Below are 27,200 nucleotides of genomic sequence, written 5' to 3'. Positions count from 1 at the left end.
ACAACTCCCATTTATACAGCTCCCGACAACAACAACTCCCATTTATACAGCGCCCGACAACAACAACTCCCATTTATACAGCTCCTGACAACAACAACTCTCATTTATACAGCGCCTGACAACAACTCCCATTTACACAGCTCCTGACAACAACAACTCCCATTTATACAGCGCCTGACAAAAACAACTCCCATTTATACAGCGCCCGACAACAACAACTCCCATTTATACAGCGGCCGACAACAACAACTCCCATTTATACAGCTCCCGACAACAACAACTCCCATTTATACAGCGCCCGACAACAACTCCCATTTATACAGCGCCCGACAACAACAACTCCCATCTATATTGCGCCCGACAACAACAACTCCCATTTATACAGCGCCCGACAACAACAACTCCCATTTATACAGCGCCTGACAACAACAACTCCCATTTATACAGCGCCTGACAACAACAACTCCCATTTATACAGCGCCCGACAACAACCCCCATTTATACAGCGCCCGACAACAACTCCCATTTATACAGCTCCTGACAACAACTCCCATTTATACTGCGCCTGACAACAACAACTCCCATTTATACAGCGCCCGACAACAACTCCCATTTATACAGCGCCTGACAACAACAACTCCCATTTATACAGCGCCCGACAACAACAACTCCCATTTATACAGCGCCCGACAACAACAACTCCCATTTATACAGCTCCCGACAACAACAACTCCCATTTATACAGCGCCCGACAACAACTCCCATTTATACAGCGCCCGACAACAACAACTCCCATTTATACAGCGCCCGACAACAACCCCCATTTATACAGCGCCTGACAACAACAACTCCCATTTATACAGCGCCCGACAACAACAACTCCCATTTATACAGCGCCTGACAACTCCCATTTATACAGCGCCCGACAACAACTCCCATTTATACAGCGCCCGACAACAACTCCCATTTATACAGCGCCCGACAACAACAACTCCAATTTATACAGCTCCCGACAACAACTCCCATTTATACAGCGTCCGACAACAACTCCCATTTATACAGCGTCTGACAACAACAACTCCCATTTATACAGCGTCTGACAACAACAACTCCCATTTATACAGCGCCCGACAACAACTCCCATTTATACAGCGTCTGACAACAACAACTCCCATTTATACAGTGCCCGACAACAACCTCCATTTATACAGCGTCTGACAACAACAACTCCCATTTATACAGCGTCTGACAACAACAACTCCCATTTATACAGCACCCGACAACAACTCCCATTTATACAGCGCCCGACAACAACAACTCCCATTTATACAGCTCCTGACAACAACAACTCCCATTTATACAGCGTCTGACAACAACAACTCCCATTTATACAGCGCCTGACAACAACAACTCCCATTTATACAGCGTCCGACAACAACTCCCATTTATACAGCGTCTGACAACAACAACTCCCATTTATACAGCGTCTGACAACAACAACTCCCATTTATACAGCGCCCGACAACAACTCCCATTTATACAGCGTCTGACAACAACAACTCCCATTTATACAGCTCCTGACAACAACTCCCATTTATACAGCGTCTGACAACAACAACTCACATTTATACAGCTCCTGACAACAACAACTCCCATTTATACAGCTCCCGACAACAACTCCCATTTATACAGCGCCCGACAACAACTCCCATTTATACAGCTCCTGAAAACAACAACTCCCATTTATACAGCGCCCGACAACAACAACTCCCATTTATACAGCGCCCGACAACAACAACTCCCATTTATACAGCTCCCGAAAACAACTCCCATTTATACAGCTCCTGACAACAACAACTCCCATTGATACACCGCCCGACAACAACAACTCCCATTTATACAGCACCCGACAACATCAACTCCCATTTATACAGCTCCCGACAACAACTCCCATTTATACAGCGCCCGACAACAACTCCCATTTATACAGCGCCCGACAACAACAACTCCCATTTATACAGCGCCCGACAACAACAACTCCCATTTATACAGCGCCTGACAACAACAACTCCCATTTATACAGCGCCCGACAACAAATCCCATTTATACAGCGCCCGACAACAACAACTCCCATTTATACAGCTCCTGACAACAACAACTCCCATTTATACAGCGCCTGACAACAACTCCCATTTATACAGCGCCCGACAACAACTCCCATTTATACAGCGCCCGACAACAACAACTCCCATTTATACAGCGCCCGACAACAACTCCCATTTATACAGCGCCCGACAACAACTCCCATTTATACAGCGCCTGACAACAACTCCCATTTATACAGCTCCCGACAACAACAACTCACATTTATACAGCGCCTGACAACAACAACTCCCATTTATACAGCGCCTGACAACAACAACTCCCATTTATACAGCGCCCGACAACAACCCCCATTTATACAGCGCCCGACAACAACTCCCATTTATACAGCTCCTGACAACAACTCCCATTTATACAGCGCCTGACAACAACAACTCCCATTTATACAGCGCCCGACAACAACTCCCATTTATACAGCGCCTGACAACAACAACTCCCATTTATACAGCGCCCGACAACAACAACTCCCATTTATACAGCGCCCGACAACAACAACTCCCATTTATACAGCTCCCGACAACAACAACTGCCATTTTTACAGCGCCCGACAACAACTCCCATTTATACAGCGCCCGACAACAACTCCCATTCATACAGCGCCCGACAACAACCCCCATTTATACAGCGCCTGACAACAACAACTCCCATTTATACAGCGCCCGACAACAACAACTCCCATTTATACAGCGCCTGACAACTCCCATTTATACAGCGCCCGACAACAACTCCCATTTATACAGCGCCCGACAACAACTCCCATTTATACAGCGCCCGACAACAACAACTCCAATTTATACAGCTCCCGACAACAACTCCCATTTATACAGCGCCCGACAACAACTCCCATTTATACAGCGCCCGACAACAACAACTCCCATTCATACAGCGCCCGACAACACCAACTCCCATTTATACAGCGCCCGACAACAACTCCCATTTATACAGCGCCCGACAACAACAACTCCCATTTATACAGCGCCCGACAACAACTCCCATTTATACAGCGCCCGACAACAACTCCCATTTAGACAGCGCCCGACAACAACAACTCCCATTTATACAGCGCCCGACAACAACAACTCCCATTTATACAGCGCCCGACAACAACTCCCATTTATACAGCTCCTGACAACAACTCCCATTTATACAGCGCCCGACAACAACAACTCCCATTTATACAGCGCCTGGCAACAACAACTCCCATTTATACAGCGCCCGACAACAACTCCCATTTATACAGCGCCTGACAACAACAACTCCCATTTATACAGCGTCTGACAACAACAACTCCCATTTATACAGCTCCCGACAACAACTCCCATTTATACAGCGCCTGACAACAACAACTCCCATTTATACAGCGTCCGACAACAACTCCCATTTATACAGCGTCTGACAACAACAACTCCCATTTATACAGCGTCTGACAACAACAACTCCCATTTATACAGCGCCCGACAACAACTCCCATTTATACAGCGCCTGACAACAACTCCCATTTATACAGCGCCTGACAACAACAATTCCCATTTATACAGCGCCCGACAACAACTCCCATTTATACAGCGCCCGACAACAACAACTCCCATTTATACAGCGCCCGACAACAACAACTCCCATTGATACAGCTCCTGACAACAACAACTCCCATTTATATTGCTCCTGACAACAACAACTCCCATTTATACAGCGCCCGACAACAACTCCCATTTATACAGCGTCTGACAACAACAACTCCCATTTATACAGCGTCTGACAACAACAACTCCCATTTATACAGCTCCCGACAACAACTCCCATTTATACAGCGCCTGACAACAACATCTCCCATTTATACAGCGTCCGACAACAACTCCCATTTATACAGCGTCTGACAACAACAACTCCCATTTATACAGCGTCTGACAACAACAACTCCCATTTATACAGCGCCCGACAACAACTCCCATTTATACAGCGTCTGACAACAACAACTCACATTTATACAGCTCCTGACAACAACTCCCATTTATACAGCGTCTGACAACAACAACTCACATTTATACAGCTCCTGACAACAACAACTCCGATTTGTACAGCTCCCGACAACAACTCCCATTTATACAGCGCCCGACAACAACTCCCATTTATACAGCTCCTGAAAACAACAACTCCCATTTATACAGCGCCCGACAACAACAACTCCCATTTATACAGCGCCCGACAACAACTCCCATTTATACAGCTCCCGAAAACAACTCCCATTTATACAGCTCCTGACAACAACAACTCCCATTGATACAGCGCCCGACAACAACAACTCCCATTTATACAGCGCCCGACAACAACAACTCCCATTTATACAGCTCCCGACAACAACTCCCATTTATACAGCGCCCGAAAACAACTCCCATTTATACAGCGCCCGACAACAACAACTCCCATTTATACAGCGCCCGACAACAACAACTCCCATTTATACAGCGCCTGACAACAACAACTCCCATTTATACAGCGCCCGACAACAACTCCCATTTATACAGCGCCCGACAACAACAACTCCCATTTATACAGCTCCTGACAACAACAACTCCCATTTATACAGCGCCTGACAACAACAATTCCCATTAATACAGCTCCGAACAACAACTCCCATTTATACAGCGCCCGACAACAACAACTCCCATTTATACAGCTCCTGACAACAACAACTCCCATTTATACAGCTCCTGACAACAACAACTCCCATTTATGCAGCGCCTAACAACAACTCCCATTTATACAGCGCCCGACAACAACTCCCATTTATACAGCGCCTGACAACAACAACTCCCATTTATACAGCGCCCGACAACAACTCCCATTTATACAGCGCCCGACAACAACAACTCCCATTTATACAGCGCCCGACAACAACTCCCATTTATACAGCGCCTGACAACAACTCCCATTTATACAGCGCCCGACAACAACTCCCATTTATACAGCGCCCGACAACAACAACTCCCATTTATACAGCGCCTGACAACAACTCCCATTTATACAGCGCCCGAAAACAACTCCCATTTATACAGCGCCTGACAACAACTCCCATTTATACAGCTCCCGACAACAACAACTCCCATTTATACAGCGCCCGACAACAACAACTCCCATTTATACAGCTCCTGACAACAACAACTCTCATTTATACAGCGCCTGACAACAACTCCCATTTACACAGCTCCTGACAACAACAACTCCCATTTATACAGCGCCTGACAACAACAACTCCCATTTATACAGCGCCCGACAACAACAACTCCCATTTATACTGAGCTCGACAACAACAACTCCCATTTATACAGCTTCCGACAACAACAACTCCCATTTATACAGCGCCCGACAACAACTCCCATTTATACAGCGCCCGACAACAACAACTCCCATCTATACAGCGCCCGACAACAACAACTCCCATTTATACAGCGCCTGACAACAACTCCCATTTATACAGCGCCTGACAACAACAACTCCCATTTATACAGCGCCCGACAACAACCCCCATTTATACAGCGCCCGACAACAACTCCCATTTATACAGCTCCTGACAACAACTCCCATTTATACAGCGCCTGACAACAACAACTCCCATTTATACAGCGCCCGACAACAACTCCCATTTATACAGCGCCCGACAACAACTCCCATTTATACAGCGCCCGACAACAACAACTCCCATTTATACAGAGCCCGACAACAACTCCCATTTATACAGCGCCTGACAACAACAACTCCCATTTATACAGCGCCCGACAACAACAACTCCCATTTATACAGCGCCCGACAACAACAACTCCCATTTATACAGCTGCCGACAACAACAACTCCCATTTATACAGCGCCCGACAACAACTCCCATTTATAAAGCGCCCGACAACAACTCCCATTTATACAGCGCCCGACAACAACCCCCATTTATACGGCGCCTGCCAACAACAACACCCATTTATACAGCGCCCGACAACAACAACTCCCATTTATACAGCGCCTGACAACTCCCATTTATACAGCGCCCGACAACAACTCCCATTTATACAGCGCCCGACAACAACTCCCATTTATACAGCGCCCGACAACAACAACTCCAATTTATAAAGCTCCCGACAACAACTCCCATTTATACAGCGCCCGACAACAAATCCCATTTATACAGCGCCCGACAACAACAACTCCCATTCATACAGCGCCCGACAACACCAACTCCCATTTATACAGCGCCCGACAACAACTCCCATTTATACAGCGCCCGCCAACAACAACTCCCATTTATACAGCGCCCGACAACAACTCCCATTTATACAGCGCCCGACAACAACTCCCATTTATACAGCGCCCGACAACAACAACTCCCATTTATACAGCGCCCGACAACAACAACTCCCATTTATACAGCGCCCGACAACAACTCGCATTTATACAGCGCCCGACAACAACTCCCATTTATACAGCGCCCGACAACAACAACTCCCATTTATACAGCGCCTGACAACAACAACTCCCATTTATACAGCTCCTGACAACAACTCCCATTTATGCAGCGCCTGGCAACAACAACTCCCATTTATACAGCGCCCGACAACAACTCCCATTTATACAGCGCCTGACAACAACAACTCCCATTTATACAGCGCCCGACAACAACAACTCCCATTTATACAGCGCCCGACACCAACAACTCCCATTTATACAGCGCCCGACAACAACCCCCATTTATACAGCGCCTGACAACAACAACTCCCATTTATACAGCGCCCGACAACAACAACTCCCATTTATACAGCGCCTGACAACAACTCCCATTCATACAGCGCCCGACAACAACTCCCATTTATACAGCGCCCGACAACAACAACTCCCATTTATACAGCGCCTGACAACAACTCCCATTTATACAGCGCCTGACAACAACTCCCATTTATACAGCGCCCGACAACAACAACTCCCATTTATACAGCGCCTGACAACAACTCCCATTTATACAGCGCCTGACAACAACAACTCCCATTCATACAGCGCCTGACAACAGCAACTCCCATTTATACAGCCCCTGACAACAACTCCCATTTATACAGCGCCTGACAACAACTCCCATTTATACAGCACCCGACAACAACAACTCCCATTCATACAGCGCCTGACAACAGCAACTCCCATTTATACAGCGCCCGACAACAACAACTCCCATTTATACAGCGCCTGACAACAACAACTCCCATTTATACAGCACCCGACAACAACAACTCCCATTTATACAGCACCCGACAACAACATCTCCCATTTATACAGCGCCCGACAACAACAACTCCCATTTATACAGCGCCTGACAACAACAACTCCCATTCATACAGCGCCTGACAACAGCAACTCCCATTCATACCGCGCCTGACAACAACTCCCATTTATACAGCGCCCGACAACAACTCCCATTTATACAGCGCCTGACAACAACAACTCCCATTTATACAGCGCCTGACAACAACTCCCATTTATACAGCGCCCGACAACAACTCCCATTTATACAGCGCCTGACAACAACAACTCCCATTTATACAGCGCCCGACAACAACAACTCCCATTTATACAGCGCCTGACAACAACTCCCATTTATACAGCTCCCGACAACAACAACTCCCATTTATACAGCGCCCGACAACAACAACTCCCATTTATACAACTCCTGACAACAACAACTCTCATTTATACAGCGCCTGACAACAACTCCCATTTACACAGCTCCTGACAACAACAACTCCCATTTATACAGCGCCTGACAACAACAACTCCCATTTATACAGCGCCCGACAACAACAACTCCCATTTATACAGCGCCCGACAACAACTCCCATTTATACAGCGCCCGACAACAACAACTCCCATTTATACAGCTCCCGACAACAACAACTCCCATTTATACAGCGCCCGACAACAACTCCCATTTATACAGCGCCCGACAACAACAACTCCCATCTATACAGCGCCCGACAACAACAACTCCCATTTATACAGCGCCCGACAACAACAACTCCCATTTATACAGCGCCTGACAACAACAACTCCCCTTTATACAGCGCCTGACAACAACAACTCCCATTTATACAGCGCCCGACAACAACCCCCATTTATACAGCGCCCGACAACAACTCCCATTTATACAGCTCCTGACAACAACTCCCATTTATACAGCGCCTGACAACAACAACTCCCATTTATACAGCGCCCGACAACAACTCCCATTTATACAGCGCCTGACAACAACAACTCCCATTTATACAGCGCCCGACAACAACAACTCCCATTTATACAGCGCCCGACAACAACAACTCCCATTTATACAGCTCCCGACAACAACAACTCCCATTTATACAGCGCCTGACAACAACAACTCCCATTTATTCAGCGCCCGACAACAACAACTCCCATTTATACAGCGCCTGACAACAACTCCCATTTATACAGCGCCCGACAACAACTCCCATTTATACAGCGCCCGACAACAACTCCCATTTATATAGCGCCCGACAACAACAACTCCAATTTATACAGCTCCCGACAACAACTCCCATTTATACAGCGCCCGACAACAACTCCCATTTATACAGCGCCCGACAACAACAACTCCCATTCATACAGCGCCCGACAACAACAACTCCCATTTAAACAGCGCCCGACAACATCAACTCCCATTTATACAGCGCCTGACAACAACAACTCCCATTTATACAGCGCCCGACAACAACCCCCATTGATACAGCGCCCGACAACAACTCCCATTTGTACAGCTCCTGACAACAACTCCCATTTATACAGCGCCTGACAACAACAACTCCCATTTATACAGCGCCCGACAACAACTCCCATTTATACAGCGCCTGACAACAACAACTCCCATTTATACAGCGCCCGACAACAACAACTCCCATTTATACAGCGCCCGACAACAACTCCCATTTATACAGCGCCTGACAACAACAACTCCCATTTATACAGCGCCCGACAACAACAACTCCGATTTATACAGCGCCCGACAACAACAACTCCCATTTATACAGCTCCCGACAACAACAACTGCCATTTTTACAGCGCCCGACAACAACTCCCATTTATACAGCGCCCGACAACAACTCCCATTCATACAGCGCCCGACAACAACCCCCATTTATACAGCGCCTGACAACAACAACTCCCATTTATACAGCGCCCGACAACAACAACTCCCATTTATACAGCGCCTGACAACTCCCATTTATACAGCGCCCGACAACAACTCCCATTTATACAGCGCCCGACAACAACTCCCATTTATACAGCGCCCGACAACAACAACTCCAATTTATACAGCTCCAGACAACAACTCCCATTTATACAGCGCCCGACAACAACTCCCATTTATACAGCGCCCGACAACAACAACTCCCATTCATACAGCGCCCGACAACACCAACTCCCATTTATACAGCGCCCGACAACAACTCCCATTTATACAGCGCCCGACAACAACAACTCCCATTTATACAGCGCCCGACAACAACTCCCATTTATACAGCGCCCGACAACAACTCCCATTTCGACAGCGCCCGACAACAACAACTCCCATTTATACAGCGCCCGACAACAACAACTCCCATTTATACAGCGCCCGACAACAACTCCCATTTATACAGCTCCTGACAACAACTCCCATTTATACAGCGCCCGACAACAACAACTCCCATTTATACAGCGCCTGGCAACAACAACTCCCATTTATACAGCGCCCGACAACAACTCCCATTTATACAGCGCCTGACAACAACAACTCCCATTTATACAGCGTCTGACAACAACAACTCCCATTTATACAGCTCCCGACAACAACTCCCATTTATACAGCGCCTGACAACAACAACTCCCATTTATACAGCGTCCGACAACAACTCCCATTTATACAGCGTCTGACAACAACAACTCCCATTTATACAGCGTCTGACAACAACAACTCCCATTTATACAGCGCCCGACAACAACTCCCATTTATACAGCGCCTGACAACAACTCCCATTTATACAGCGCCTGACAACAACAATTCCCATTTATACAGCGCCCGACAACAACTCCCATTTATACAGCGCCCGACAACAACAACTTCCATTTATACAGCGCCCGACAACAACTCCCATTGATACAGCTCCTGACAACAACAACTCCCATTTATACAGCTCCTGACAACAACAACTCCCATTTATACAGCGCCCGACAACAACTCCCATTTATACAGCGTCTGACAACAACAACTCCCATTTATACAGCGTCTGACAACAACAACTCCCATTTATACAGCTCCCGACAACAACTCCCATTTATACAGCGCCTGACAACAACATCTCCCATTTATACAGCGTCCGACAACAACTCCCATTTATACAGCGTCTGACAACAACAACTCCCATTTATACAGCGTCTGACAACAACAACTCCCATTTATACAGCGCCCGACAACAACTCCCATTTATACAGCGTCTGACAACAACAACTCACATTTATACAGCTCCTGACAACAACTCCCATTTATACAGCGTCTGACAACAACAACTCACATTTATACAGCTCCTGACAACAACAACTCTGATTTGTACAGCTCCCGACAACAACTCCCATTTATACAGCGCCCGACAACAACTCCCATTTATACAGCTCCTGAAAACAACAACTCCCATTTATACAGCGCCCGACAACAACAACTCCCATTTATACAGCGCCCGACAACAACTCCCATTTATACAGCTCCCAAAAACAACTCCCATTTATACAGCTCCTGACAACAACAACTCCCATTGATACAGCGCCCGACAACAACAACTCCCATTTATACAGCGCCCGACAACAACAACTCCCATTTATACAGCTCCCGACAACAACTCCCATTTATACAGCGCCCGAAAACAACTCCCATTTATACAGCGCCCGACAACAACAACTCCCATTTATACAGCGCCCGACAACAACAACTCCCATTTATACAGCGCCTGACAACAACAATTCCCATTAATACAGCTCCGAACAACAACTCCCATTTATACAGCGCCCGACAACAACAACTCCCATTTATACAGCGCCTGACAACAACAACTCCCATTTATACAACTCCTGACAACAACAACTCCCATTTATACAGCGCCCGACAACAACAACTCCCATTTATACAGCTCCTGACAACAACAACTCCCATTTATACAGCTCCTGACAACAACAACTCCCATTTATGCAGCGCCTAACAACAACTCCCATTTATACAGCGCCCGACAACAACTCCCATTTATACAGCGCCTGACAACAACAACTCCCATTTATACAGCGCCCGACAACAACTCCCATTTATACAGCGCCCGACAACAACAACTCCCATTTATACAGCGCCCGACAACAACTCCCATTTATACAGCGCCTGACAACAACTCCCATTTATACAGCGCCCGACAACAACTCCCATTTATACAGCGCCCGACAACAACAACTCCCATTTATACAGCGCCTGACAACAACTCCCATTTATACAGCGCCCGAAAACAACTCCCATTTATACAGCGCCTGACAACAACTCCCATTTATACAGCTCCCGACAACAACAACTCCCATTTATACAGCTCCTGACAACAACAACTCCCATTTATACAGCACCCGACAACAACAACTCCCATTTATACAGCGCCTGACAACAACTCCCATTTATACAGCGCCCGACAACAACAACTCCCATTTATACAGCTCCTGACAACAACAACTCTCATTTATACAGCGCCTGACAACAACTCCCATTTACACAGCTCCTGACAACAACAACTCCCATTTATACAGCGCCTGACAACAACAACTCCCATTTATACAGCGCCCGACAACAACAACTCCCATTTATACAGAGCTCGACAACAACAACTCCCATTTATACAGCTTCCGACAACAACAACTCCCATTTATACAGCGCCCGACAACAACTCCCATTTATACAGCGCCCGACAACAACAACTCCCATCTATACAGCGCCCGACAACAACAACTCCCATTTATACAGCGCCCGACAACAACAACTCCCATTTATACAGCGCCTGACAACAACAACTCCCATTTATACAGCGCCTGACAACAACAACTCCCATTTATACAGCGCCCGACAACAACCCCCATTTATACAGCGCCCGACAACAACTCCCATTTATACAGCTCCTGACAACAACTCCCATTTATACAGCGCCTGACAACAACAACTCCCATTTATACAGCGCCCGACAACAACTCCCATTTATACAGCGCCCGACAACAACTCCCATTTATACAGCGCCCGACAACAACAACTCCCATTTATACAGCGCCCGACAACAACTCCCATTTATACAGCGCCTGACAACAACAACTCCCATTTATACAGCGCCCGACAACAACAACTCCCATTTATACAGCGCCCGACAACAACAACTCCCATTTATACAGCTGCCGACAACAACAACTCCCATTTATACAGCGCCCGACAACAACTCCCATTTATAAAGCGCCCGACAACAACTCCCATTTATACAGCGCCCGACAACAACCCCCATTTATACGGCGCCTGCCAACAACAACTCCCATTTATACAGCGCCCGACAACAACAACTCCCATTTATACAGCGCCTGACAACTCCCATTTATACAGCGCCCGACAACAACTCCCATTTATACAGCGCCCGACAACAACTCCCATTTATACAGCGCCCGACAACAACAACTCCAATTTATAAAGCTCCCGACAACAACTCCCATTTATACAGCGCCCGACAACAAATCCCATTTATACAGCGCCCGACAACAACAACTCCCATTCATACAGCGCCCGACAACCCCAACTCCCATTTATACAGCGCCCGACAACAACTCCCATTTATACAGCGCCCGCCAACAACAACTCCCATTTATACAGCGCCCGACAACAACTCCCATTTATACAGCGCCCGACAACAACTCCCATTTATACAGCGCCCGACAACAACAACTCCCATTTATACAGCGCCCGACAACAACAACTCCCATTTATACAGCGCCCGACAACAACTCGCATTTATACAGCGCCCGACAACAACTCCCATTTATACAGCGCCCGACAACAACAACTCCCATTTATACAGCGCCTGACAACAACAACTCCCATTTATACAGCTCCTGACAACAACTCCCATTTATGCAGCGCCTGGCAACAACAACTCCCATTTATACAGCGCCCGACAACAACTCCCATTTATACAGCGCCTGACAACAACAACTCCCATTTATACAGCGCCCGACAACAACAACTCCCATTTATACAGCGCCCGACACCAACAACTCCCATTTATACAGCGCCCGACAACAACCCCCATTTATACAGCGCCTGACAACAACAACTCCCATTTATACAGCGCCCGACAACAACAACTCCCATTTATACAGCGCCTGACAACAACTCCCATTCATACAGCGCCCGACAACAACTCCCATTTATACAGCGCCCGACAACAACAACTCCCATTTATACAGCGCCTGACAACAACTCCCATTTATACAGCACCCGACAACAACAACTCCCATTCATACAGCGCCTGACAACAGCAACTCCCATTTATACAGCGCCCGACAACAACAACTCCCATTTATACAGCGCCTGACAACAACAACTCCCATTTATACAGCACCCGACAACAACAACTCCCATTTATACAGCACCCGACAACAACATCTCCCATTTATACAGCGCCCGACAACAACAACTCCCATTTATACAGCGCCTGACAACAACAACTCCCATTCATACAGCGCCTGACAACAGCAACTCCCATTCATACCGCGCCTGACAACAACTCCCATTTATACAGCGCCCGACAACAACTCCCATTTATACAGCGCCTGACAACAACAACTCCCATTTATACAGCGCCTGACAACAACTCCCATTTATACAGCGCCCGACAACAACTCCCATTTATACAGCGCCTGACAACAACTCCCATTTATACAGCGCCCGACAACAACAACTCCCATTTATACAGCGCCTGACAACAACTCCCATTTATACAGCTCCCGACAACAACAACTCCCATTTATACAGCGCCCGACAACAACAACTCCCATTTATACAGCTCCTGACAACAACAACTCTCATTTATACAGCGCCTGACAACAACTCCCATTTACACAGCTCCTGACAACAACAACTCCCATTTATACAGCGCCTGACAACAACAACTCCCATTTATACAGCGCCCGACAACAACAACTCCCATTTATACAGCGCCCGACAACAACAACTCCCATTTATACAGCTCCCGACAACAACAACTCCCATTTATACAGCGCCCGACAACAACTCCCATTTATACAGCGCCCGACAACAACAACTCCCATCTATACAGCGCCCGACAACAACAACTCCCATTTATACAGCGCCCGACAACAACAACTCCCATTTATACAGCGCCTGACAACAACAACTCCCATTTATACAGCGCCTGACAACAACAACTCCCATTTATACAGCGCCCGACAACAACCCCCATTTATACAGCGCCCGACAACAACTCCCATTTATACAGCTCCTGACAACAACTCCCATTTATACAGCGCCTGACAACAACAACTCCCATTTATACAGCGCCCGACAACAACTCCCATTTATACAGCGCCTGACAACAACAACTCCCATTTATACAGCGCCCGACAACAACAACTCCCATTTATACAGCGCCCGACAACAACAACTCCCATTTATACAGCTCCCGACAACAACAACTCCCATTTATACAGCGCCTGACAACAACAACTCCCATTTATTCAGCGCCCGACAACAACAACTCCCATTTATACAGCGCCTGACAACAACTCCCATTTATACAGCGCCCGACAACAACTCCCATTTATACAGCGCCCGACAACAACTCCCATTTATATAGCGCCCGACAACAACAACTCCAATTTATACAGCTCCCGACAACAACTCCCATTTATACAGCGCCCGACAACAACTCCCATTTATACAGCGCCCGACAACAACAACTCCCATTCATACAGCGCCCGACAACAACAACTCCCATTTAAACAGCGCCCGACAACAACAACTCCCATTTATACAGCGCCTGACAACAACAACTCCCATTTATACAGCGCCCGACAACAACCCCCATTGATACAGCGCCCGACAACAACTCCCATTTGTACAGCTCCTGACAACAACTCCCATTTATACAGCGCCTGACAACAACAACTCCCATTTATACAGCGCCCGACAACAACTCCCATTTATACAGCGCCTGACAACAACAACTCCCATTTATACAGCGCCCGACAACAACAACTCCCATTTATACAGCGCCCGACAACAACAACTCCCATTTATACAGCTCCCGACAACAACAACTCCCATTTATACAGCGCCCGACAACAACTCCCACTTATACAGCGCCCGACAACAACAACTCCCATTTATACAGCGCCCGACAACAACCCCCATTTATACAGCGCCTGACAACAACAACTCCCATTTATACAGCGCCCGACAACAACAACTCCCATTTATACAGCGCCTGACAACAACTCCCATTTATACAGCGCCCGACAACAACTCCCATTTATACAGCGCCCGACAACAACTCCCATTTATACAGCGCCCGACAACAACAACTCCAATTTATACAGCTCCCGACAACAACTCCCATTTATACAGCGCCCGACAACAACTCCCATTTATACAGCGCCCGACAACAACAACTCCCATTTATACAGCGCCCGACAACAACTCCCATTTATACAGCGCCCGACAACAACAACTCCCATTTATACAGCGCCCGACAACAACAACTCCCATTTATACAGCGCCCGACAACAACAACTCCCATTAATACAGCGCCCGACAACAACCCCCATTTATACAGCGCCTGACAACAACAACTCCCATTTATACAGCTCCTGACAACAACTCCCATTTATACAGCGCCTGGCAACAACAACTCCCATTTATACAGCTCCCGACAACAACAACTCCCATTTATACAGCGCCTGACAACAACAACTCCCATTTATACAGCTCCTGACAACAACTCCCATTTATGCAGCGCCTGGCAACAACAACTCCCATTTATACAGCGCCCGACAACAACTCCCATTTATACAGCGCCTGACAACAACAACTCCCATTTATACAGCGCCCGACAACAACAACTCCCATTTATACAGCGCCCGACACCAACAACTCCCATTTATACAGCGCCCGACAACAACCCCCATTTATACAGCGCCTGACAACAACAACTCCCATTTATACAGCGCCCGACAACAACAACTCCCATTTATACAGCGCCTGACAACAACTCCCATTCATACAGCGCCCGACAACAACTCCCATTTATACAGCGCCCGACAACAACAACTCCCATTTATACAGCGCCTGACAACAACTCCCATTTATACAGCACCCGACAACAACAACTCCCATTCATACAGCGCCTGACAACAGCAACTCCCATTTATACAGCGCCCGACAACAACAACTCCCATTTATACAGCGCCTGACAACAACAACTCCCATTTATACAGCACCCGACAACAACAACTCCCATTTATACAGCACCCGACAACAACATCTCCCATTTATACAGCGCCCGACAACAACAACTCCCATTTATACAGCGCCTGACAACAACAACTCCCATTCATACAGCGCCTGACAACAGCAACTCCCATTCATACCGCGCCTGACAACAACTCCCATTTATACAGCGCCCGACAACAACTCCCATTTATACAGCGCCTGACAACAACAACTCCCATTTATACAGCGCCTGACAACAACTCCCATTTATACAGCGCCCGACAACAACTCCCATTTATACAGCGCCTGACAACAACTCCCATTTATACAGCGCCCGACAACAACAACTCCCATTTATACAGCGCCTGACAACAACTCCCATTTATACAGCTCCCGACAACAACAACTCCCATTTATACAGCGCCCGACAACAACAACTCCCATTTATACAGCTCCTGACAACAACAACTCTCATTTATACAGCGCCTGACAACAACTCCCATTTACACAGCTCCTGACAACAACAACTCCCATTTATACAGCGCCTGACAACAACAACTCCCATTTATACAGCGCCCGACAACAACAACTCCCATTTATACAGCGCCCGACAACAACAACTCCCATTTATACAGCTCCCGACAACAACAACTCCCATTTATACAGCGCCCGACAACAACTCCCATTTATACAGCGCCCGACAACAACAACTCCCATCTATACAGCGCCCGACAACAACAACTCCCATTTATACAGCGCCCGACAACAACAACTCCCATTTAAACAGCGCCTGACAACAACAACTCCCATTTATACAGCGCCTGACAACAACAACTCCCATTTATACAGCGCCCGACAACAACCCCCATTTATACAGCGCCCGACAACAACTCCCATTTATACAGCTCCTGACAACAACTCCCATTTATACAGCGCCTGACAACAACAACTCCCATTTATACAGCGCCCGACAACAACTCCCATTTATACAGCGCCTGACAACAACAACTCCCATTTATACAGCGCCCGACAACAACAACTCCCATTTATACAGCGCCCGACAACAACAACTCCCATTTATACAGCTCCCGACAACAACAACTCCCATTTATACAGCGCCTGACAACAACAACTCCCATTTATTCAGCGCCCGACAACAACAACTCCCATTTATACAGCGCCTGACAACAACTCCCATTTATACAGCGCCCGACAACAACTCCCATTTATACAGCGCCCGACAACCACTCCCATTTATATAGCGCCCGACAACAACAACTCCAATTTATACAGCTCCCGACAACAACTCCCATTTATACAGCGCCCGACAACAACTCCCATTTATACAGCGCCCGACAACAACAACTCCCATTCATACAGCGACCGACAACAACAACTCCCATTTAAACAGCGCCCGACAACAACAACTCCCATTTATACAGCGCCTGACAACAACAACTCCCATTTATACAGCGCCCGACAACAACCCCCATTGATACAGCGCCCGACAACAACTCCCATTTGTACAGCTCCTGACAACAACTCCCATTTATACAGCGCCTGACAACAACAACTCCCATTTATACAGCGCCCGACAACAACTCCCATTTATACAGCGCCTGACAACAACAACTCCCATTTATACAGCGCCCGACAACAACAACTCCCATTTATACAGCGCCCGACAACAACAACTCCCATTTATACAGCTCCCGACAACAACAACTCCCATTTATACAGCGCCCGACAACAACTCCCACTTATACAGCGCCCGACAACAACAACTCCCATTTATACAGCGCCCGACAACAACCCCCATTTATACAGCGCCTGACAACAACAACTCCCATTTATACAGCGCCCGACAACAACAACTCCCATTTATACAGCGCCTGACAACAACTCCCATTTATACAGCGCCCGACAACAACTCCCATTTATACAGCGCCCGACAACAACTCCCATTTATACAGCGCCCGACAACAACAACTCCAATTTATACAGCTCCCGACAACAACTCCCATTTATACAGCGCCCGACAACAACTCCCATTTATACAGCGCCCGACAACAACAACTCCCATTTATACAGCGCCCGACAACAACTCCCATTTATACAGCGCCCGACAACAACAACTCCCATTTATACAGCGCCCGACAACAACAACTCCCATTTATACAGCGCCCGACAACAACAACTCCCATTAATACAGCGCCCGACAACAACCCCCATTTATACAGCGCCTGACAACAACAACTCCCATTTATACAGCTCCTGACAACAACTCCCATTTATACAGCGCCTGGCAACAACAACTCCCATTTATACAGCTCCCGACAACAACAACTCCCATTTATACAGCGCCCGACAACAACCCCCATTTATACAGCGCCCGACAACAACTCCCATTTATACAGCGCCTGGCAACAACAACTCCCATTTATACAGCGCCCGACAACAACTCCCATTTATACAGCGCCCGACAACAACTCCCATTTATACAGCGCCCGACAACAACTCCCATTTATACAGCGCCCGACAACAACTCCCATTTATACAGCGCCCGACAACAACCCCCATTTATACAGCGCCCGACAACAACTCCCATTTATACAGCGCCTGGCAACAACAACTCCCATTTATACAGCTCCCGACTACAACAACTCCCATTTATACAGCGCCCGACAACAACCCCCATTTATACAGCGCCCGACAACAACCCCCATTTATACAGCGCCCGACAACAACTCCCATTTATACAGCGCCTGACAACAACAACTCCCATTTATACAGCGCCCGACAACAACAACTCCCATTTATACAGCGCCCGACACCAACAACTCCCATTTATACAGCGCCCGACAACAACCCCCATTTATACAGCGCCTGACAACAACAACTCCCATTTATACAGCGCCCGACAACAACAACTCCCATTTGTACAGCGCCCGACAACAACTCCCATTTATACAGCGCCCGACAACAACAACTCCCACTTATACAGCGCCTGACAACAACTCCCATTTATACAGCGCCTGACAACAACTCCCATTTATACAGCGCCCGACAACAACAACTCCCATTTATACAGCGCCTGACAACAACTCCCATTTATACAGCGCCTGACAACAACAACTCCCATTCATACAGCGCCTGACAACAGCAACTCCCATTTATACAGCGCCTGACAACAACTCCCATTTATACAGCGCCTGACAACAACTCCCATTTATACAGCACCCGACAACAACAACTCCCATTTATACAGCGCCCGACAACAACAACTCCCATTTATACAGCGCCTGACAACAACAACTCCCATTTATACAGCACCCGACAACAACAACTCCCATTTATACAGCACCCGACAACAACTCCCATTTATACAGCGCCCGACAACAACTCCCATTTATACAGCGCCTGACAACAACTCCCATTTATACAGCGCCCGACAACAACAACTCCCATTTATACAGCGCCTGACAACAACAACTCCCATTTATACAGCTCCTGACAACAACAACTCCCATTTATACAGCGCCCGACAACAACAACTCCCATTTATACAGCGCCCGACAACAACCCCCATTTATACAGCTCCTGACAACAACAACTCCCATTTATTCAGCGCCCGACAACAACAACTCCCATTTATACAGCTCCTGACAACAACAACTCCCATTTATACAGCGCCCGACAACAACTCCCATTGATACAGCGCCCGACAACAACTCCCATTTATACAGCTCCCGACAACAACAACTCCCATTTATACAGCGCCCGACAACAACCCCCATTTATACAGCGCCCGACAACAACTCCCATTTATACAGCGCCTGGCAACAACAACTCCCATTTATACAGCGCCCGACAACAACTCCCATTTATACAGCGCCCGACAACAACTCCCATTTATACAGCGCCCGACAACAACTCCCATTTATACAGCGCCCGACAACAACTCCCATTTATACAGCGCCCGACAACAACCCCCATTTATACAGCGCCCGACAACAACTCCCATTTATACAGCGCCCGACAACAACTCCCATTTATACAGCGCCTGGCAACAACAACTCCCATTTATACAGCTCCCGACTACAACAACTCCCATTTATACAGCGCCCGACAACAACCCCCATTTATACAGCGCCCGACAACAACTCCCATTTATACAGCGCCCGACAACAACTCCCATTTATACAGCGCCTGACAACAACAACTCCCATTTATACAGCGCCCAACAACAACAACTCCCATTTATACAGCGCCCGACACCAACAACTCCCATTTATACAGCGCCCGACAACAACAACTCCCATTTATACAGCGCCCGACACCAACAACTCCCATTTATACAGCGCCCGACAACAACCCCCATTTATACAGCGCCTGACAACAACAACTCCCATTTATACAGCGCCCGACAACAACAACTCCCATTTATACAGCGCCCGACAACAACAACTCCCATTTATACAGCGCCCGACAACAACAACTCCCACTTATACAGCGCCTGACAACAACTCCCATTTATACAGCGCCTGACAACAACTCCCATTTATACAGCGCCCGACAACAACAACTCCCATTTATACAGCGCCTGACAACAACTCCCATTTATACAGCGCCTGACAACAACAACTCCCATTCATACAGCGCCTGACAACAGCAACTCCCATTTATACAGCGCCTGACAACAACTCCCATTTATACAGCGCCTGACAACAACTCCCATTTATACAGCACCCGACAACAACAACTCCCATTTATACAGCGCCCGACAACAACAACTCCCATTTATACAGCGCCTGACAACAACAACTCCCATTTATACAGCACCCGACAACAACAACTCCCATTTATACAGCACCCGACAACAACTCCCATTTATACAGCGCCCGACAACAACTCCCATTTATACAGCGCCTGACAACAACAACTCCCATTTATACAGCGCCTGACAACAACTCCCATTTATACAGCGCCCGACAACAACAACTCCCATTTATACAGCGCCTGACAACAACAACTCCCATTTATACAGCTCCTGACAACAACAACTCCCATTTATACAGCGCCCGACAACAACAACTCCCATTTATACAGCGCCCGACAACAACCCCCATTTATACAGCTCCTGACAACAACAACTCCCATTTATTCAGCGCCCGACAACAACAACTCCCATTTATACAGCTCCTGACAACAACAACTCCCATTTATACAGCGCCCGACAACAACAACTCCCATTTATACAGCGCCTGACAACAACAACTCCCATTTATGCAGCGCCTGACAACAACAATGAGGCAGTGGGGAAGGGAACACTGACAAAGGAGTGTATTTGCAGGCACGGTGATGGGTTGAAGTGTGTATACTTCAACGCAAGAAACATCAGGAATAAGGTGGGTGAACTTAAGGCATGGATCGGAACTTGGGACTACGATGTGGTGGCCATCACGGAAACTTGGATAGAAGAGGGGCAGAAATGGTTGTTGGAGGTCCCTGGTTATAGATGTTTCAATAAGATTAGGGAGGGTGGTAAAAGAGGTGGGGGGTGGCATTATTAATTAGAGATAGTATAACAGCTGCAGAAAGGCAGTTCGAGGAGTATCACCCTATTGAGGTAGTATGGGTTGAAGTCAGAAATAGGAAAGGAGCAGTCACCTTGTTAGGAGTTTTCTATAGGCCCCCCAATAGTAGCAGAGATGTGGAGGAACAGATTGGGAAACAGATTTTGGAAAGGTGCAGAAGTCATAGGGTAGTAGTCATGGGCGACTTTAACTTCCCAAATATTGAGTGGAAACTCTTTAGATCAAATAGTTTGGATGGGGTGGTGTTTGTGCAGTGTGTCCAGGAAGCTTTTCTAACACAGTATGTAGATTGTCCGACCAGAGGAGGGGCAATATTGGATTTAGTACTGGGTAATGAACCAGGGCAAGTGATAGATTTGTTAGTGGGGGAGCATTTTGGAGATAGTGACCACAATTCTGTGACTTTCACTTTAGTAATGGAGAGGGATAGGTACGTGCAACAGGGCAAGGTTTACAATTGGGGGAAGGGTAAATACGATGTTGTCAGACAAGAATTGAAGTGCATAAGTTGGGAACATAGGCTGGCAGGGAAGGACACAAGTGAAATGTGGAACTTGTTCAAGGAACAGGTGCTCCGTGTCCTTGATATGTATGTCCCTGTCAGGCAGGGAAGAGATGGTCGAGTGAGGGAACCATGGTTGACAAGAGAGGTTGAATGTCTTGTTAAGAGGAAAAAGGTGACTTATGTAAGGCTGAGGAAACAAGGTTCAGACAGGGCATTGGAGGGATACAAGATAGCCAGGAGGGAACTGAAGAAAGGGATTAGGAGAGCTAAGAGAGGGCATGAACAATCTTTGGCGGGTAGGATCAAGGAAAACCCCAAGGCCTTTTACACATATGTGAGAAATATGAGAATGACTAGAGCGAGGGTAGGTCCGATCAAGGACAGTAGCGGGAGATTGTGTATTGAGTCTGAAGAGATAGGAGAGGTCTTGAATGAGTACTTTTCTTCTGTATTTACAAATGAGAGGGGCGATATTGTTGGAGAGGACAGTGTGAAACAGATTGGTAAGCTCGAGGAAATACTTGTTAGGAAGGAAGATGTGTTGGGCATTTTGAAAAACTTGAGGATAGACAAGTCCCCCGGGCCTGACAGGATATATCCAAGGATTCTATGGGAAGCAAGAGATGAAATTGCAGAGCCGTTGGCAATGATCTTTTCGTCCTCACTGTCAACAGGGGTGGTACCAGGGAATTGGAGAGTGGCGAATGTCGTGCCCCTGTTCAAAAAAGAGACTAGGGATAACCCTGGGAATTACAGGCCAGTTAGTCTTACTTCGGTGGTAGGCAAAGTAATGGAAAGGGTGCTGAAGGATAGGATTTCTGAGCATCTGGAAAGACACTGCTTGATTAGGGATAGTCAGCACGGATTTGTGAGGGGTAGGTCTTGCCTTACAAATCTTATTGAATTCTTTGAGGAGGTGACCAAGCATGTGGATGAAGGTAAAGCAGTGGATGTAGTGTACATGGATTATAGTAAGGCATTTGATAAAGTTTCCCATGGTAGGCTTCTGCAGAAAGTAAGGAGGCATGGGATAGTGGGAAATTTGGCCAGTTGGATAACGAACTGGCTAACCGATAGAAGTCAGAGAGTGGTGGTGGATGGCAAATATTCAGCCTGGATCCCCGTTACCAGTGGTGTACCGCAGGGATCAGTTCTGGGTCCTCTGCTGTTTGTGATTTTCATTAATGACTTGGATGAGGGAGTTGAAGGGTGGGTCAGTAAATTTGCAGACGATACAAAGATTGGTGGAGTTGTGGATAGTAAGGAGGGCTGTTGTCGGCTGCAAAGAGACATAGATAGGATGCAGAGCTGGGCTGAGAAGTGGCAGATGGAGTTTAACCCTGAAAAGTGTGAGGTTGTCCATTTTGGAAGGACAAATATGAATGCGGAATACAGGGTTAACGGTAGAGTTCTTGGCAATGTGGAGGAGCAGAGAGATCTTGGGGTCTATGTTCATACATCTTTGAAAGTTGCCACTCAAGTGGATAGAGCTGTGAAGAAGGCCTATGGTGTGCTCGCGTTCATTAACAGAGGGATTGAATTTAAGAGCCGTGAGGTGATGATGCAGCTGTACAAAACTTTGGTAAGGCCACATTTGGAGTACTGTGTACAGTTCTGGTCGCCTCATTTTAGGAAGGATGTGGAAGCTCTGGAAAAGGTGCAAAGAAGATTTACCAGGATGTTGCCTGGAATGGAGAGTAGGTCTTACGAGGAAAGGTTGAGGGTGCTAGGCCTTTTCTCATTAGAGCGGAGAAGGATGAGGGGCGACTTGATAGAGGTTTATAAGATGATCAGGGGAATAGATAGAGTAGACAGTCAGAGACTTTTTCCCCAGGTGGAACACACCATTACAAGGGGACATAAATTTAAGGTGAAAGGTGGAAGATATAGGAGGGATATCAGAGGTAGGTTCTTTACCCAGAGAGTAGTGGGGGCATGGAATGCACTGCCTGTGGAAGTAGTTGAGTCGGAAACATTAGGGACCTTCAAGCAGCTGTTGGATAGGTACATGGATTACGGGAAAATGATATAGTGTAGATTTATTTGTTCTTAAGGGCAGCACGGTAGCATTGTGGATAGCACAATTGCTTCACAGATCCATGGTCCCAGGTTCGATTCCGGCTTGGGTCATTGTCTGTGCGGAGTCTGCACGTCCTCCCCGTGTCTGCGTGGGTTTCCTCCGGGTGCTCCGGTTTCCTCCCACAGTACAAAGATGTGCGGGTTAGGTGAATTGGCCAATGATAAATTGCCCTTAATGTCCAAATTGCCCTTGGTGTTGGGTGGAGATGTTGAGTTTGGGTAGGGTGCTCTTTCCAAGAGCTGGTGCAGACTCAAAGGGCCGAATGGCCTCCTTCTGCACTGTAAATTCAATGATAATCTATGATTAATCTAGGACAAAGTTTCAGCACAACATCGTGGGCCGAAGGGCCTGTTCTGTGCTGTATTTTCTATGTTCTATGTTCTATGTAACAACTCCCATTTATACAGCGCCTGACAACAACAACTCCCATTTATACAGCGCCCGACAACAACAACTCCCATTTATACAGTGCCTGACAACAACTCCCATTTATACAGCTCCTGACAACAACTCCCATTTATACAGCGCCCGACAACAACAACTCCCATTTATACAGCGCCCGACAACAACAACTCCCATTTATACAGCGCCTGACAACAACTCCCATTTATACAGCTCCTGACAACAACTCCCATTTATACAGCGCCCGACAACAACAACTCCCATTTATACAGCGCCCAACAACAACAACTCCCATTTATACAGCGCCCAACAACAACAACTCCCATTTATACAGCGCCCGACAACAACTCCCATTTATACAGCGCCCGACAACAACAACTCCCATTTATACAGCGCCCGACAACAACAACTCCCATTTATACAGCGCCTGACAACAACTCCCATTTATACAGCGCCCGACAACAACTCCCATTTATACAGCGCCTGACAGCAACAACTCCCATTTATACAGCGCCTGACAACAACTCCCATTTATACAGCGCCTGACAACAACAACTCCCATTTATACAGCGCCCGACAACAACAACTCCCATTTATACAGCGCCTGACAACAACAACTCCCATTTATACAGCGCCCGACAACAACTCCCATTTATACAGATCCCGACAACAACAACTCCCATTTATACAGCGCCCGACAACAACAACTCCCATTTATACAGCTCCTGACAACAACAACTCCCATTTATACAGCGCCCGACAACAACAACTCCCATTTATACAGCGCCCGACAACAACAACTTCCATTTATACAGCGCCCGACAACAACAACTCCCATTTATACAGCTCCTGACAACAACTCCCATTTATACAGCGCCCGACAACAACAACTCCCATTTATACAGCGCCCGACAACAACAACTCCCATTTATACAGCGCCTGACAACTACTTGTGAGGGAGGAACTGTAACAAGGTCAGGGTGTGAGGGAGGAACTGTAACAAGGTCAGGGTGTGAGGGAGGAACTGTAACAAGGTCAGGGTGTGTGAGGAACTGTAACAAGATCAGGGCCTGTGAGGAACTGTAACAAGGTCAGGGCCTGTGAGGGAGGAACTGTAACAAGGTCAGGGTGTGTGAGGAACTGTAACAAGGTCAGGGTGTGAGGGAGGAACTGTAACAAGGTCAGGGTGTGAGGGAGGAACTGTAACAAGGTCAGGGTGTGAGGGAGGAACTGTAACAAGGTCAGGGTGTGAGGGAGGAACTGTAACAAGGTCAGGGTGTGAGGGAGGAACTGTAACAAGGTCAGGGTGTGAGGGAGGAACTGTAACAAGGTCAGGGTGTGAGGGAGGAACTGTAACAAGGTCAGGGCCTGTGAGGAACTGTAACAAGGTCAGGGTGTCTGAGGAACTGTAACAAGGTCAGGGTGTGAGGGACTGTAACAAGATCAGGGTGTGAGGGAGGAACTGTAACAAGGTCAGGGTGTGAGGGACTGTAATAACCCTCACATGACCCATGGGGATGACCCGATTGGCTTCCCCTGTGGGACTCCTGGAATACAAGTTCCCCCTTTCTTTCTGGGGCTCATAGAATCAACCCTTAAAAACCGGCCCGGAATGGGGCCGGCATGATCGCTCGTCTTGGTTGGTACCTACGCGGCCCATGTTCTACATAATCGTCCGTTTCAATCACCTTCTCGGATCTCCTCAGTTTTTATTCTGGCGACGAGGAAAAACTAGAGCTGCAATTCTGGGCGTCTGGATCGCACTTGAATGCCTCAGCAGAAGAACAAGGTTGGAGAGGATATTAAAATGCTACTTTTTGGAAGGCCTTTGGCGCAGGCGTAACGGATTGGGCCCCAGTATACCGGACG

This window comes from Scyliorhinus torazame, chromosome 26 (assembly GCF_047496885.1).
Source record: "Scyliorhinus torazame isolate Kashiwa2021f chromosome 26, sScyTor2.1, whole genome shotgun sequence".
NCBI classification, from domain to species: domain Eukaryota; kingdom Metazoa; phylum Chordata; class Chondrichthyes; order Carcharhiniformes; family Scyliorhinidae; genus Scyliorhinus; species Scyliorhinus torazame.
This window is presented reverse-complemented; position numbering follows the sequence as displayed.